The sequence below is a fragment of the Pinus tabuliformis genome, chromosome X (assembly GCF_031772625.1).
Source record: "Pinus tabuliformis cultivar Carrire ecotype Pingquan chromosome X, CPIR1, whole genome shotgun sequence".
Lineage (NCBI taxonomy): Eukaryota > Viridiplantae > Streptophyta > Pinopsida > Pinales > Pinaceae > Pinus > Pinus tabuliformis.
In genome coordinates this window covers 612014108-612029328 of record NC_142308.1, presented here as the reverse complement: position 1 = coordinate 612029328, position 15221 = coordinate 612014108, and positions in this window count along the sequence as shown.

The following is a 15221-nucleotide window of genomic DNA, read 5'->3' as shown; positions in this document are numbered from 1 at the left end:
GGAAAAGGTCAAATATATCAATCTGTTTAACGAGTTCCACGATGTATTTGCCTGGAGTTATGAAGACTTAAAATCTTATGACACCAACATAATCCAACACAAAATACATCTAAAAGAAGCTCATAAAACTTCCAAACAGAAACTTAGAAGGAAAAATCTAGTTCTTATGCCTTCCATAGAGAAAGAGATTAAAATAATATTTGATGCCCAAATAACATCCCCCATTAGATACTCAAACTAGATTTCAAACTTAGTTACAACTAGGAAGAAGACAGGTGAAATTAGACTTTGTGTAGATTTTAGAAACTTAAACAAGGCCTCTTTAAAAGACAACTACCCCTTGCCAAAAATGGACCATATATTTGCATAGGGTAGTAGGCTCATCTAGGATTTCACTGTTAGATAGATTCTCTGGCAATAACCAACTCTTAGTCCAACCTGAGGACCAAGCCAAAACTGCATTTACCGCCCCTTGGGGTACTGTCATGTATTTGAAGATTCGCTTTGGATTAATGAATGTAGGTGCCACATTTCAAAGAGCTATGGATGTATCTTTTGCCAAGGATATCCAAGATTTCTGAGTAGTATATTAGGATGACATTACAGTCTTCTCTAAATCTGACAACGAACATTTAAACCACCTGAGAAAAGTATTTATTAAATGCAGGAAATTTGGGATTTCTTTAAATCCTAAAAAGACACTTTTCGGCCTAGAAGAGGGAAAGTTGTTAGGACACATCATATCTAAAGATGGGATTAGGATAGACCCTACTAGAATAGAAGCCATTTTTACCATTTCCCATCCTAGAAACATTAGAGAGCTACAGTAATTTCTAGGTAAGATTAATTTTCTTAGGAGATTCATCTCAAATCTAGCATAATTAATTAGGGAATTAAATAACATGCTAATAAAGGACTCAAAAATTAAATGGACACTAGAGACCAAATAATCTTTTGAATCTATTAAGGAAGATTTGACCAAAACTCTAGTCCTGATTAGTCCTAACTTTAACAAAGAACTTATTATTTTTTCTTTTGCTTCAGAACACACCATTGAAGCAGTCTTGCTGCAAAAGAATAATCAAGGATATGAATAGCCAATAGCATTCTTTAGTAAATCCATAAGAGATGCCACACTCATATACAATATCATGGAAAAATAGGCATTATCTTTAGTTAAGGCAATCAAAGACTCTAGAGTATACATTGTGTACTCTCACATTATAGCTTATGTTCCAAATTTTGTATTTAAGGACATTTTGACTCAAAATGGGCCTAAAGGTAAAAGAGGCAAATGAATTGCCACAATATTGAAATATGACATAGAGATAAAACCCACCAACCTTATCAAAGGCCAAGGTTTAGCTAAACTCATGGCTGAATCAAACTGTCAGGCCTTAGATATCAACTTTATTAGTGCCCTTGATGATTAGGAGGCGATGGAAACTCCACATATTAGTGAACCTTTTACTGATTCACCTTGGTACGTAGATATTACATTTGTATTACTAAACTTACAAGCAACTCCTAGATGGACAAGAACTAAAGCTAGATTCTTAAAAATGAAGTCATTAAGATATTGTATTATAGATAATGCATTGTTTTGGAAGGACAATAGTTGTATTCTTTTAACCTGTTTGTGGAAAGATGAAGCTAACAAGATTTTACAAGGGTTTCATGCAGGGGATTGTGGAGGACACTTGTACTGGAAGAGTACTACTGACAAAATTCTTAGGGCTGGTTTTTATTGGCCTACCTTGTTTGTAGATGTTAAAAAACATGTGACCTTCTGTCATAAATGCCAGATTTTTGAGGGGTAGAGAAAAATTTTACCCTTTCCTCTTAAACCAATTTCCACTGTGATGCCATTTCAACAATGGGGGTTAGACTTCATTGGAGAAATACACCTAGCCTCCTTAGCTCAGCACATGTGCATACTGACAGCCACAGACTATTTTACCGAATGGATAGAGGCCATACCTTCTAGGAAAGAAACATACACTATTATAATCTCCTTCCTAGAGAATAATATCCATTCAAGATTTGGATGTCTCCAGAAGCTCATTACTGATAATGCAACTTCCTTTAAATCCAAAAGAATGCTAGATTTCTATAATAGGTACCGTATCACCCTTGGCCATTCCATAGCTTATTACCCTCAAGGTAATGGACTAGCAAAGTCATCCAACAAAATCCTGGTTAATATTATTAAAAAAATACTGGAAGATAACAAAAATACATGGAACAAGAAGTTAGTCAATGCCTTATGGGCATATATATTGACTACTAAGAAGTCAATTGGAACATCACCCTATCAGCTGGTTTATGGGATGGATGTAGTTTTCCCATCATCCTTGCGAGTGCCAGTGATGAAGATCCTCTAGGAATTACAGGTGGAACCAAAATGTATTTAGAGAAGAATAAATCATACCGTACACCTGCAGTAGACCAGAGAAGAAGCATATGTAAAATCACAGGTAATCCAGGGAAAGATAAATAAAGTATTTGATAAAAAAGACTAAAAAAGATGATTTTTACATAGGAGACAAAGTCCTTAAGAGGGATTCAAGGAGAGAAGACAAAGACAAGCATGGAAAATTTCATTTTCTGTGCCAGGGGCCTTATGTCATTTGTGTCTACAAAGGCAACAATTCCTTTTTCTTGACAAACATAGATGGATCAGATCTACCAGGAGGACTTGTTAATGGTAGGATGCTAAAGCATTACTTTTCCATTGACTCACAATAGTTCACTTCACTTTGCATCATTGTGCATAACATTTCAGAGTGTAGATTGGATTTGATAGTAATCCTTTGAAGTTGAAGCCCAGAGAGAAGGCCTTGAGCTTTAGAGGATTTACTGTCATAAGTATCAATAAAGTAGGAATCACAAAAGGATAGCCCAAAATGTAACTACAATCACAATTCAAAGGCTACTGATCTTCATAGTTCTTCACATTTCAACAAAAAATGTCATCCCTATGTGGAACCACTATTAGAGTCCTATAGTGATAGGGTTCATAATTTTGAATTGGTTGAGGTTAACTCTTGTAATATTGTACATATCTTTGCTTTCTACACATGTTTTCCATATTAAAATTTAAAAAATGTAAAGAAGTTATGTCCTAAAAATAAATATCAAAGGACAATAAAAATAAGAAAAGATCAAAAAATACAAAAAATGAAAAAATATGAACCCCAAACAAAAAATAGATCACGAAAGTGTGCAAGTCCAAGTGCCACTACGTTTTACTTTACTTTCTTAAATAATGGTTGTGTGTAGCTTGTCATATATGCCACAACCCATGATAGTCAAACTGTTCAATATTGACTATTTGATGCTTTGAATTTCATGTTTATAGTTAGAGAATAAAATATGACCAAATGGTTTAATCTTTGCAGATCATTAGATAGCTAGAGAAATAAAGGAGCTCATCAGTCTAATCTGATCCCTTGGAAGAGATAAGGCTAGAAGTAGATAATTTTATTTTATAAAAGAAAAGGAAAGAAACGGGTTTGCTAGCTTAAGTGCACCCACCAAAGTGAATAAAAAATGTTAGGTTAGGTAAAAGGGCAAGTAAAAATGAGTCACAGAAATGAAACTCATTTGGAGCATCAGTACTACTATCATGCTTAACTATGTGTTTCAAGTATGCAGGAGCAGTTACCAATGAAAAAAGCATGTTCGTAAGATGATTTGCCTAACTACCCCTTCATTAAATTTCACCCGCACTATATACTCACTAATTTCCCTTTTACCCCTTCATGGCTTATGAAAACCCCTTCCCCCTCATTTTTATTCCTACCCTTTAGTTTCACACATTTCCCTAGTCAAATACTCCTAAAATCCATTCCGCTAAGTGTGGAACCCATTTCCCCCCTTTTTTTAAAATAATGTCTTCCTTTAATAATTACCCAAAACCCCTCTAAACCCTTTATGCTAACTATAAAAACCACCCGCCTTACTAACTCCACCACTTAACCATTTTCCCGACTAAACTCTAGTTTAACCCACCACCCTGGTGAGGTAAACTAACCCCACTAAACCTAAAACCCTGTAGTTTAATTAATCTACAACTAAACCTGGGTTGATTACTCTAAACAATGGTTAAAACCCATGGGTCCCACTAAAATTTGTCCCATCAACCAACCATGTAACATTCCCATGTAATGTTCATCTGATCATTCACCCCTAGATCTAACAGCCATCGTTGATATCACACTCGCGCGATGTCTGACCTTTAATGGCCCGAGAGAACGCGATATGGGTGGTTTTGCTCGTGGCCCATTTGCCTACATGTCGGCCTCTGGCATAGATCGGGTTCCCTTGGAAAAATACTACCCAACCCCCATAAGCAGTGCGATGGCCTCCAAAACCACCTCCCTGCCGAAATAAAAACCAGCACTGTATTTCCTTGCCATTTTTTCCAACCAGTCGCAGTTAAAAGCCTTCCCACCCCCATTTTCACCCTTTTTCTCACATTTACACTGCTAAAGCCTCTGAAGCACACCAACTATTGGCTTGATGGGGCCTAACCCAGGTTCAAAAGTGTTCTAGCCAAAGAAATCCTGACACTAACGACCCTTTTAGCAATAGTCCGTGGAGTGCAGACTGAGGTCTCACCCAAGGCAGTATAGGAGGGTTCTAGAACCAGGTTTTTGCACCCTAGGGATGTCTTGATGAAGCTTGGAATGGTCACGAACCACCCCTACATAGTTACGTTGTTCTGCGTAGTTGTCTAGCCTTTGCGTAGCCCAATGTAGAGGGCAACAACGCTCAACCTAGATCCATTTGGTATTATTATAGATCTAACTTAGTTTTAGGGGCCCAGTATTCTTATTTACCTACCTAACCTCTTTAATCAATGCACATAATCATAAATCATAACAAGATTCATAAACATATAACAGAAGCATAAACATCTAGATCTACAAATAAATGCCACTATTTTAATATCAAATTATCTTTTTATTAATGTCTGTTCTAGTACAATCCAATTCCACCCTATGAAATCAGCTACAGGGGTCCACACACATAGCTATGAACTCCACCAGGCCTCTACGCACACAGCTGCAGAGCCTCTTACTCCTATTCCGATCCTAGACTTCGACTTACAGACTTAGAGAAATTATCGCATTCAACAACCCATAATATTTTTCATCATAACCAAAACCTGTCTTCTACCATTAGAGCCTTGCTCTATATATACATTCCCATGGTCCACAGACCATGGGTAAGCCAACACAATCCATATTAAATTACAATAGTTTTGGGCAGACTACCCTTTGACATGACTCATTATAATTCACTCTCTGCGCACTTCACAGAGCTTTTACAACACTATTACCCAAAATTGTGGGCTTTAAGCCCCAAAACCGTTACACGGGGGATCCATTTCCCAACATGCCCCCAACACAATCATCATGATTTGTCTCGAGTCACTCCATCGGTGCAGTGATATTCACTCAGAGTCCATCCAGCAACTTCTGCGCTTCACGGATGTCTGCCACACATTCATCTGTTGTCCATTGTATCAATTGTGTGTGGCACTTTGATGCATCATTGTTATAGGCACCCTTTTGCCTTTGCGCATAGGTATCCTGCATCTTGACCAGCATCCCCTCGATCATGGCAGTAACCACGAATGATTCCTCGAGCCAAGGTCGGAAAAATTCTTTAAGCATTGCCTCTTTCTGATGCGCAACATCCATCTGTGCCTTTAGAGCCTGGGCCTCCCTCATTTTGGCTAGTTGCCGAGTAAGGGCAACCATTAGCACGGTACCTTGGACATTGTCATAAGTTTGCTGCAATGCCTATGCTTCTGTGTCTAATTTTTGTAGCATTGGGTCGTCTTGTAGTGAAGTGAGCATGAAGAGGGACTGATCCAACAATCTCGTGCTATCCTCTACAACGTGTTCTATCTCTTGCAACCCTGATCAAATGGCGTGGTGGTGCTGCTCTCTAACTTCTGGGGGTCTAGAGACTTATGCCTGCAGTCGTAGCTTTGTGATCTGCAAGTCCAATTCCAACCGGACCTTTGCGGTCTCCTCCTGATTCCTATGGACTCCAGCTGCCATTTGGTGAATTTTTTCCATGATGGGGAGTGCTGCCAGCACAACCAACTCCAGAATACTACTACCTGCCTCATCCACTGACTGTTCCAATCCCTAGTTTTGCGTAACTAGGTTGTCACGCTGCAGGCTGAGTTGCTCTAACCTTACCTTATGCTTGCTCAAAACTTGGAGAGCACGACCCTCCCTGGCGTGAAGATCAGTAGTTACCCCTCCCACAGCTGGTATAACATTTCTCTGGGAAGGGTGGCTGAATTCAACCCCCAACCCCTTACGTCACTCTCAGCTTCTACTAAGACGATGCCTTCTCGTAACACCAGAGTGTTCATTGTGCAAGCATGCACCATCTGCTCAACTTTGGCTGCACCTTCCGTGAGGTGTGGTGTCATCACTCCTAGGGGTCATACTTGTAGTGCCTGCAACTACGTTATGAATGCCTCCAACATAGTGGTATTTTCTATCATCAACTCTTCCAGAGCATCCATAGTGACATCGTGCACCTATTCACCACTGTTAATACTGGCTCCCTCAGAGGTCTTCATTGTCTTCATCTTCTTTCATGTAGTTTGATTTTCCTGGCCATGCTGCCTCTTGAGTTGGGTCACTATTGTGGTATGTTCCTCTACCTCATCCTCCCCCTTTATGTCATTCTCCATGGACATATCCTAACCTTCCTTGTTCCCTGTGGTAGGTTCAGTTGTAGGTTCTGTCGTCTGTGCTCTTGCTACTGCCTTATCCTCCCTCCATTGTGCATCCACTTCCTGTTCCTTGCACTACCTCTCCTCCAACTTCGTGAGGCATAGCTTGGTGTCCCTCTTCCACTGCTATTCTACAAGATTTTCTAGTTCCTTCAAGTCCTAAGTGTGCCACTCTGGAGACCATGCCACCATTACCTCGAAAATTGCATCATTCATTGCAATAAACAAAAGCTTCACCCACATTTGGGTTGGATCCTTTCAAGCCCAGATATGCAGATTATGCATATCTGCCTTGAATTCTACTGTAATTTGCAAACTGTTGTATACCGTCAGGGACAATAAAGGCCTGCGATTGATCCAAGTCCTGATTCTTGCCTCCACAAATGTCCAAAATACCTTGATCCTGCGCACCCTTGTTGCGTCTTTCATCGCCCAGAGTGAGGTGTACCTCACGGCCTTGGGTAGGTCCTTCGCAACGATGAGAAATTGACTATCCTTCGGTAGCTCCCCTTTAACCAACAGGATGGATAAGAACAACCACTTGTAGTGGAAGGTCTTACCGTGCTCCTAAGCCTCTCGAAAATTTATCAAAACTTCATTGGAAAGAAATTGCGCCCAGTTGAACTGGACTCCTTCTGCACATTGCTCGGTCAACACAATCACAGATGCTAGCACCTCATCTGCATGGCATTTCCTCATAAACTTTCTAGCCAGTAGCCGGGTGGCGATGCACACCCCTTTGTCCTGGATGCTTGTTATCACATACCCTCTTTTCCTCTTTTTGAGCTTGTATTTTGCCTTCATTGCTTCTACGAGGCCCAAGTCACTGCTCTCTCCTACTATGGCTTCGGGATTGTTGCCTTTGGTAGGTAGCCAAGAAATCCAGTGAATTAAGTCGGATATGATGGGAATTGGCTCCTCCAGCCAGAGATACCCATCATGTACTAAACATAGTAGTTTCCAAATGACAAATATCTTGACGGACGCACGGTGGTAATGAGGTATCCACCGCAGATGCAGTAACCCAGCTTTCTCTACACCGCGTAACCATTTCTGCTGCACTAATAGCTCTGCGACTAGCTTTGGGAACTTCTCGCTATCCACGAGGTCCCAGTCTTCGAACTTTATACTAGGTACCCTGCCCAGTAGTGAACCGTCAAACCTTATTTCATCTAGAAGAAGTGGGGTCTGGAGCGCACTCTTCATGGCCTCTAGGTCCTTCAGTATCTTGGTCATCACTTGCCATGGGGGGAGGTAGGGGGGTGTTATCGCTTGGAACTATAGTTCATGTATATAAGGTTGTCCATAAGTTTTATATAAAGTCTTGAAGTCTTGTGAATAGGTTTATTAGTATATGTCAATTTGAAATTTGAAATTCAAGAGCTATTGATGTGAATTCGTGTAAAGGAAAAATCATTAGACACCCTCCATCATTGTTAGTTAAAGCATGTCATGTCATTGGTACTTTGTGCAGTTTCGCAGCGCGGGTTTGATGTCTTTGGTACTTGCGCAGTTTCGCAGCGCAGGTTTGATTGGTCAGTTTAGCTGCAAAATGATGTTTTCGTGTTTTCGCAGCGCTCTGTTTGTCAGCGATTTCGTAGCGCATCCTGTTAAATTTCAACTGCCCGCGCTACGAAATCGGGGTTTCAGGGTTTTTTGCAGCACTTTTTCTCTGAATTTCAAATCCGTGAGTAGTGAGTCATAAGTCCATTCATGATTGTCACTTCACACCCTCTCCATGTCATGATAAGCCATTATTTCGCCATAAGGTCCGAAGTCATGTATTTGAGTGTTAGTTTAGGGGATGTTATAAGAGGTGGTCATTTCATAATGAGTTCTTCATATCATATGAACGTGTTTGCTATATGAAAAGCCCAAGCTCTTATTTAAACGGACTACTGCAAGCGAGCCTGCTCTCCAAAGCCGAAGTTTGTTTTCGTGCTACAAGCCACCATTAGTTTCTTGTGTAAAAATATTCAAAGCAGCATGGAAAGAAAGGAACACCGATCTGGTAAATGTGTGAGGACAGAGCCGGAGGGGTTAGATGTTACTCTCAGGGATGAAGAGGTAGCAAAGGCCTTTCGAAGTGCTGGCTGCTGGCAGTTTTGCGAAAAATTGAAGGGAGGACATGCAGAAGTGACCAAGGCTTTCGCATTAAACTTCACTGGACTGAATTCGAAGGTGGCCATGTTGGAGTTTCCGGTGTCCCCTGAAGTTATTTCCACTGTCACAGAAATCCTGAGGGGTGGCCAAGAATGGTTCAAAAACTTCAAGTTCGAAATGGGTCCCTGCAAAGAGTTTTTGAAGGCACCTTATGCAGATGAAGATCTCACCAAAGCAGTCCCAAGGAGTTATCTAAAAGAGAATTATGCTCTGCTATTGACATGTATCCAAAAGTACCTGACATGTGAGGGTAGGTACAATAAAGTTTACTCCTACCACTTCAAACTTCTGTTACACTTCACAGGTAAGGTTTCAATAGACATACCTTTCTATTTGTTCAGGAGTATTAGCAAAATGTGTGATAAGATTCAGTTAAAGAAAGATGCTTGTGAAACATCCCTTTTTCATCATGGTCTAGTAAAATTGCTGGTGTTGGATAGTTTACAAAAAATTGGTAAAGATTGGGATTCATTTGTGTTTATGGCCGGTTTCCCAAGCAAAACAGGCCTCACTCCATTACCTGTGAGAGAAAGAGAAGAAAGGAGTGAGGAACCTACTTTGGCTGAACTTAGAAGAGAAGTGAAAGACCATAAGAAGCCTAAAATTAAAGCAAAGAAGTCAGAGAGGTCTGTGGCAGCTAAAGAGACACCTGAAGCATCAATGAAGAAAACTCCCAAGCCAGCAGTTAAAGAAACACCTGAAGCATCAGTAGATAAAACTCCTAAGTCATCTAGAGTATCTGAAAAGGAAACCCCTAAGTCATCACCTAAGGAAACACCTCAGTCATCAAAGCAGAAGACTCACAAAAGGAAAGATGGAACTAAATCCATTGAAGTTGAAAGGGTTTCAAGGGTGAGAACTAGAGGCCAACTAAGCAAGGAGAAAGGAAAGTTAGTCCCTGTGGAAGAAAGTCCTATTTCTAAGGGTAGTTTAAATGACTTACTTGAAGCCATTGAACTAGAGCAAGATCATCCAATTCAAATTGAACCGCTAGAACTTGAGCAAGATCAATTGGTGCCACCAATGCATATTGATCTAACTCAGTCCTCACCTGAAAGTTCTAAAAAATCAAGGGCTTCTAAAAGGTTAAAGTTTGAAGAGCCAAGTGAAGAATATGCCTTTAAACCACGCAGACCAGTGACAAGAAGGCAAATTAAAGAAGTGGAGAAAGCTCAGAAAGAGAAAGCACCTTTAGAAATGCCTAGGACAGAGGCACTTGAAGTTTTCTCTGAAATAGTTCAAGCAGCCAAAAGCAAGAGCAAGGATAATAAGGTTATTATCAGTCAAAGTGGAAATGTTATTGCTATTAAGAAACAAGCTGGAGCAACAAAGGAAAGAATACCTCAGATTGAAAATGTTTTCAAGGAAAAGGCAGTGAGATATACAAGTTATAAAAAGGCTGTAATGAAAGGCAGAACAAGTTTGATTAGCCAAGCTGACTCAGTATCTAATGCATATGTGTGGACAGTGCCAGCTCTGAAGTAGGCAAAAATCATGAAACAAATGAATACAAGTTTAAGAGCAGAAAATAAGATGTTAAAGGAAGAAGTCAGCAGCTTGAAAGGGAAGCTAGGCAAACTAGCTAAATGATCCAAGGAGAAATTTGCTTTCCAAATTTTGGTATATTTTGGCTGTCATCATTTAAAACTTTTTGATACTTTTTGATGTCCTTACACCTGTGTAGAATGGCTGAAGAAATCACAGAGTTAAGTTATTGTTGCTTTAAGGTTCATATGCTTAGTTTTGATGACCTACAGCAGTTTCGTAGCGCGCTACGAAACTGCTGTAGATGACTGTTTATGTTGAAAACTTGAGTTTGAATGCTGAGGTCAGCAAATATTTAAAGGGATGACTTAAGGCCAGCATGGAGACTATAGAAAGTCAGTCAGATGTTTAAAAAAGGTGCCAGATGTAAGTATTCGAAGAAAAGGTGAAATTTTGTCTTTTGTTGAAAGTTTTCACTTTATGTCTGAATTTTTAGGGTTCTGGTAGGGCTGCTGAGGTGTTGAGTGGTACACCTGTTCAATTATGGGATGGCCAGATCATAAGTTTTCTTCAATCATACGGGACTATCAGAGGATTAAATGGCTTGAAACATGATCTTAAATGCATGAACACTAATGGGAGGCAGAAACCGTGAACATAGGGTGCATATTCTTATTGGTTGATGAATCACCTACACATCAGGCATCCAAAGCTGCTCATCCAGTGAATGTGTTTTCAGTTTGGTTTGGCTATTATTGAAGTGCTACAGGTGTCAAGTTTCAAGGATGCAGCAAGGTACACGAGGAGATAGACTTGAAGTGACAATGTAATGGAGTCCTCTGTTTTCGTAGCACGATATCTCTTGTAATTAATTAGTTTGTTTATGATAGAGATAAGGTAATTAATGTTAGAATTCCGAGCTCCCTTCATGCTTGTTGAGGAGTCTCAGGTAGTAGTGTTTTGATTGGCTATATATAGAAATGACTCATATGTAAAAAAGGTTGGACATTTTATACAAAACAGAGTTATTTGGGCCATTGTAAGACTTGTGACAGTAATAGTAAAACAGTGTTGATTTCTTCTCAAGATTCTCGATGGATTATTGTGGTCAAATATAAGGATGGTGTTTTATATTTTATGTTCTTTTACAGCCTTGTTGTAACACAATCACTCAGAATTCATAATCTTATGCTCTGACTTCCTGTGTGTTTGGCAAGCTGTGGTTTTGATGGAGTATGTTTGACACTTAATGCAAAGAGCCTTGACTTCCATGAAATGATTATGTTTTTCTTGTTTACTTAGTGTATGAGACTCCATAGCCCAATGAGAACCAGTTTGATATGTTTCCAACCAGCTTTTGCTTTCATGACCGAGTAAAGAGTTAGCCATCTGTTGTAGTGAATGATTTTTATCAAGAGTTTGTGAGAGAGCCCTCTCTGATCAAAGAGGCTAAGCTTTGATCTAAAGTTAGGTTGAAAGAGTTACATGAAATCTTGCTTGGTTGCAGCCCTCAGTAGTGATTTTGTGATAACAGGGGGTAATGTTATTACCGAATGTATGAGGGAAACATTCTCTGCATCGTCGTCTTGCACTTCAATTTCGGCAATCAAGGCTTGGAATTCTTCCTCCTCCTCTTCTAGTTGAATGGTGACAACTTTTCCCTTTTTTGTTATTGCTAGTTTACCAAAACGTCAGTTTCATGGTGATACCCAGACTAGCCCCATTGGTTTTTTGTTCTTCTATGGTCGCGGCGTGCGTGGGGACTTTGGAACCTCTAGTGCATCTATTGTCTCTCCTGGCTCCTCTTGGACCACCCGGGGTTCTTGGTTAACTTCCGCGAATCACACTTTGGTTATTGCAGCTTTCATCGTGTCCATACGGGATGCGTATTCATGGATGGCAGGGTAGCTTGGTGCTGAGTGCTCTATACTGGCTTAGATTTCAACCAACCAAGTGTTTCCTCAAGGCTACCCCAAGGAATTTTATAGTACTTGTTGAATTCGAATTCGACCCTTCCCTCCATTTGTCAGTCATTAATATATTTTTGGATGCAGATCACCCCGAATCTAGCTCTTAATTCCTATCTTAATGGCCTACCACCTACTCCTTTCTGCCTTATATTGGACCTATTGTCATGAATAGCGACATCAGAGGTCACCTCCCAGCTTACCCATGTAGCAGTATAGTCTTAGATGTGCGACTGCGATCCTTGTGACTTACTATCCTTGCACGGACCTGCCTTTCCATGCAGCTCTCCTACAGACTTGTTTATTATCCCGCACTTCCTTTCAACTGCTTGGGACACTGATACTATGCTTCCTATAGATAGTCAGATGTTTGCACCCTTGGTGCGAAGTTTCACTTTTCCTGCTAGCCCGGGCTGCGAGCACCCTTCAGATACCCTTACTTCTGTTAGGGAGTCATGTTTATCTTTGTATGGCATGTTCCATTGATTAGTAAGGTGCGGTCGTGGCCAAGTTAGTAGAGTCACGATGCGTTCTAATGCAGTAGTAGGACTGGCTAGATTGGGCCCCATCATGCTTAGTCTATCATGGCCTGCTTTCCCATCTCTGGTGTCTATCTTACAAATTTCTTCATCCAATTTCATGCTTTTCCTCCTCAGTTATGCCCAATCTTCATCGAGTTTGCGAAGTTTCAATCTCCCGTGTTGAATGGCTTCCTGTAACTGCCTAATTTCTTTACCCAAGTCTTCACATCCTGCCCTAACTGTGAGAGCTATGATGTGGGGATTCTTTGCTAGTCCCTTAGTTTCCTCTCTTCTTACCAGTGTTGGGGTCATTTTTGTGTGTCGGTTTTTGGCTCGTCTCACCTGGTGTACCCTATTCATGACTTTGAATAACTTTGTGGTAGTTTTGATGTGGAATGTTGGTCTCTCTTCCTGCTGCCATGTCAGGTTCTGATGTTCGATCCTCAGTCTAGAACATGTTTGCACAGCACCCAACTGCATCCATCGCGCCAGGTGTTCATGTCGACTGCTTCGTGCTGAAAACTTGTTTCTTGTTTGATGTTGGGGATGTCGAAACTGTAAGTGCATCTATATTCTACATCTGCACCAAATCCCCCTAATCTTGTGATGTGTATTCCACCATCATGTGGCTGTTGCACTCAATTCCCATTTCATCACCTCATAACGTTGTTGTTCCGGTACTTCCTTTTCAAAATTGTCTAAGAATTGCTCCACTCCTATTACCCCCTCATATGGTGGCAGTTCCCTTGCTTCAGACGTCACGCACCGTAGTGATTTAATCATCATGTTGCAACTCAGCATTATTACCTCATGCAACCGATTCTACCAGCGTTATATCTCCTCATCTGAATCCGAAGTACAGGAACTGTCATGTTCCCATGAGATTCTACCGTTTACTGTCAGGTTCACCTGATCCTGGTCTTGCACCATTATTTGGTAAATGCAATCCAATTCATCATCGTTTTCGTCATTGCGTACAAGTTCGGTGTAGTGCACACCTTCAGCCAGATCTAGTGGAACTACTACACGAAGGGATTTCTTATCAAATATCATCTTCCTTTTCTTCAGATTGATGACTCCATTCATATACGTTGCCTAGTCGATTCCTAACACCGTGGGATACATATTGCTGTCATCAACAATTTCTATCGCTTCAAAGTCTGTCTGGGTGCCTGCGCCCTCAATATCAACTGTCACTCTTTGCAATCTTCCCATGGGCATGATCTTTTGTTGGTTCGCCATCTGTAATTGAATAGGGGACCATTGCAATGTGGACCTACCCATGCGTTCCCAGGTTTGCTTCGATAGCACATTCGTATCTGACCCCAGGTCTAGGATAACCTGATCCATTTCATATTCACCGATCTATGCTGTCATTCTCATTTCTCTCCCCGTGTGCAATGCATGCTTTCACAACTTCTCGATTACGTGGGGTTTTCCCGGACCCACACATCACATTATCAACTCTTGTAACCCTTTAGCTGCCTTATTATCACGTAACGGCTTCATGCAGGTCTCTAGAAAGGTAGTAAGCATGGGAGGATCGATCCCCAACTCTGGGTGATCCTTACTATCTGAAGTGGAGACTTCCATAAAGCTCTTCTTAGCTTCCAAAAATGTCTCCTTTTCACGTTGCAAGTCGAACTCAAGTTCCTTTGTAGGAGCCTTGCAAACCCATGTATCCTCCTCGGGTTACTTCCCCTTGTCTTCCCTTATGGTCATGTTGCTTTTGAGCATGATGTTGACGTTGGGGTCTTCATCGTGAGGTTTAGATTTCATCATCTGGATGTTCTGCATCTGAGGAGGCTGAAGTACCCCTTTCTTATGCATCTGTGCGATCAACGTAGGACAATCCACCAGTTCATGATCAAACTGCTAAAAATATGAACACGAAATTCTCGTCAGGTTAGTACTATCACGTGCATAGTTGCCTAGGCTACCACAATTGTAGCAAATTAACTATCCTCAACCCCTTCCTGGCCCCATTCCTCCTCATCCTCGTCCTCGCTCTTGAAACCCACCGCCCGCCGTTACTACAGCTGGGTCGAGGCCTTGCATTTGAGTTTTCACCCTATATATCGAAGTCCTATCCATCATTAGTTCATCGCTATGATAAGTACAGTCATCATGTCCCAAGAAACTATAAAACTTACAAAACAATTGCTGAGGGCCGTACATATATTTCTGCAACAGATGACAATTATCTGTTGTGTGCTATCATCCCACCTGACAGATCGCACAGCAGAGTGCAAGTGCTGCACCTGGCCTTGCCTGTACCTTTGGTATTAACGGCATCAATCCTCCTCCTGCCAAATA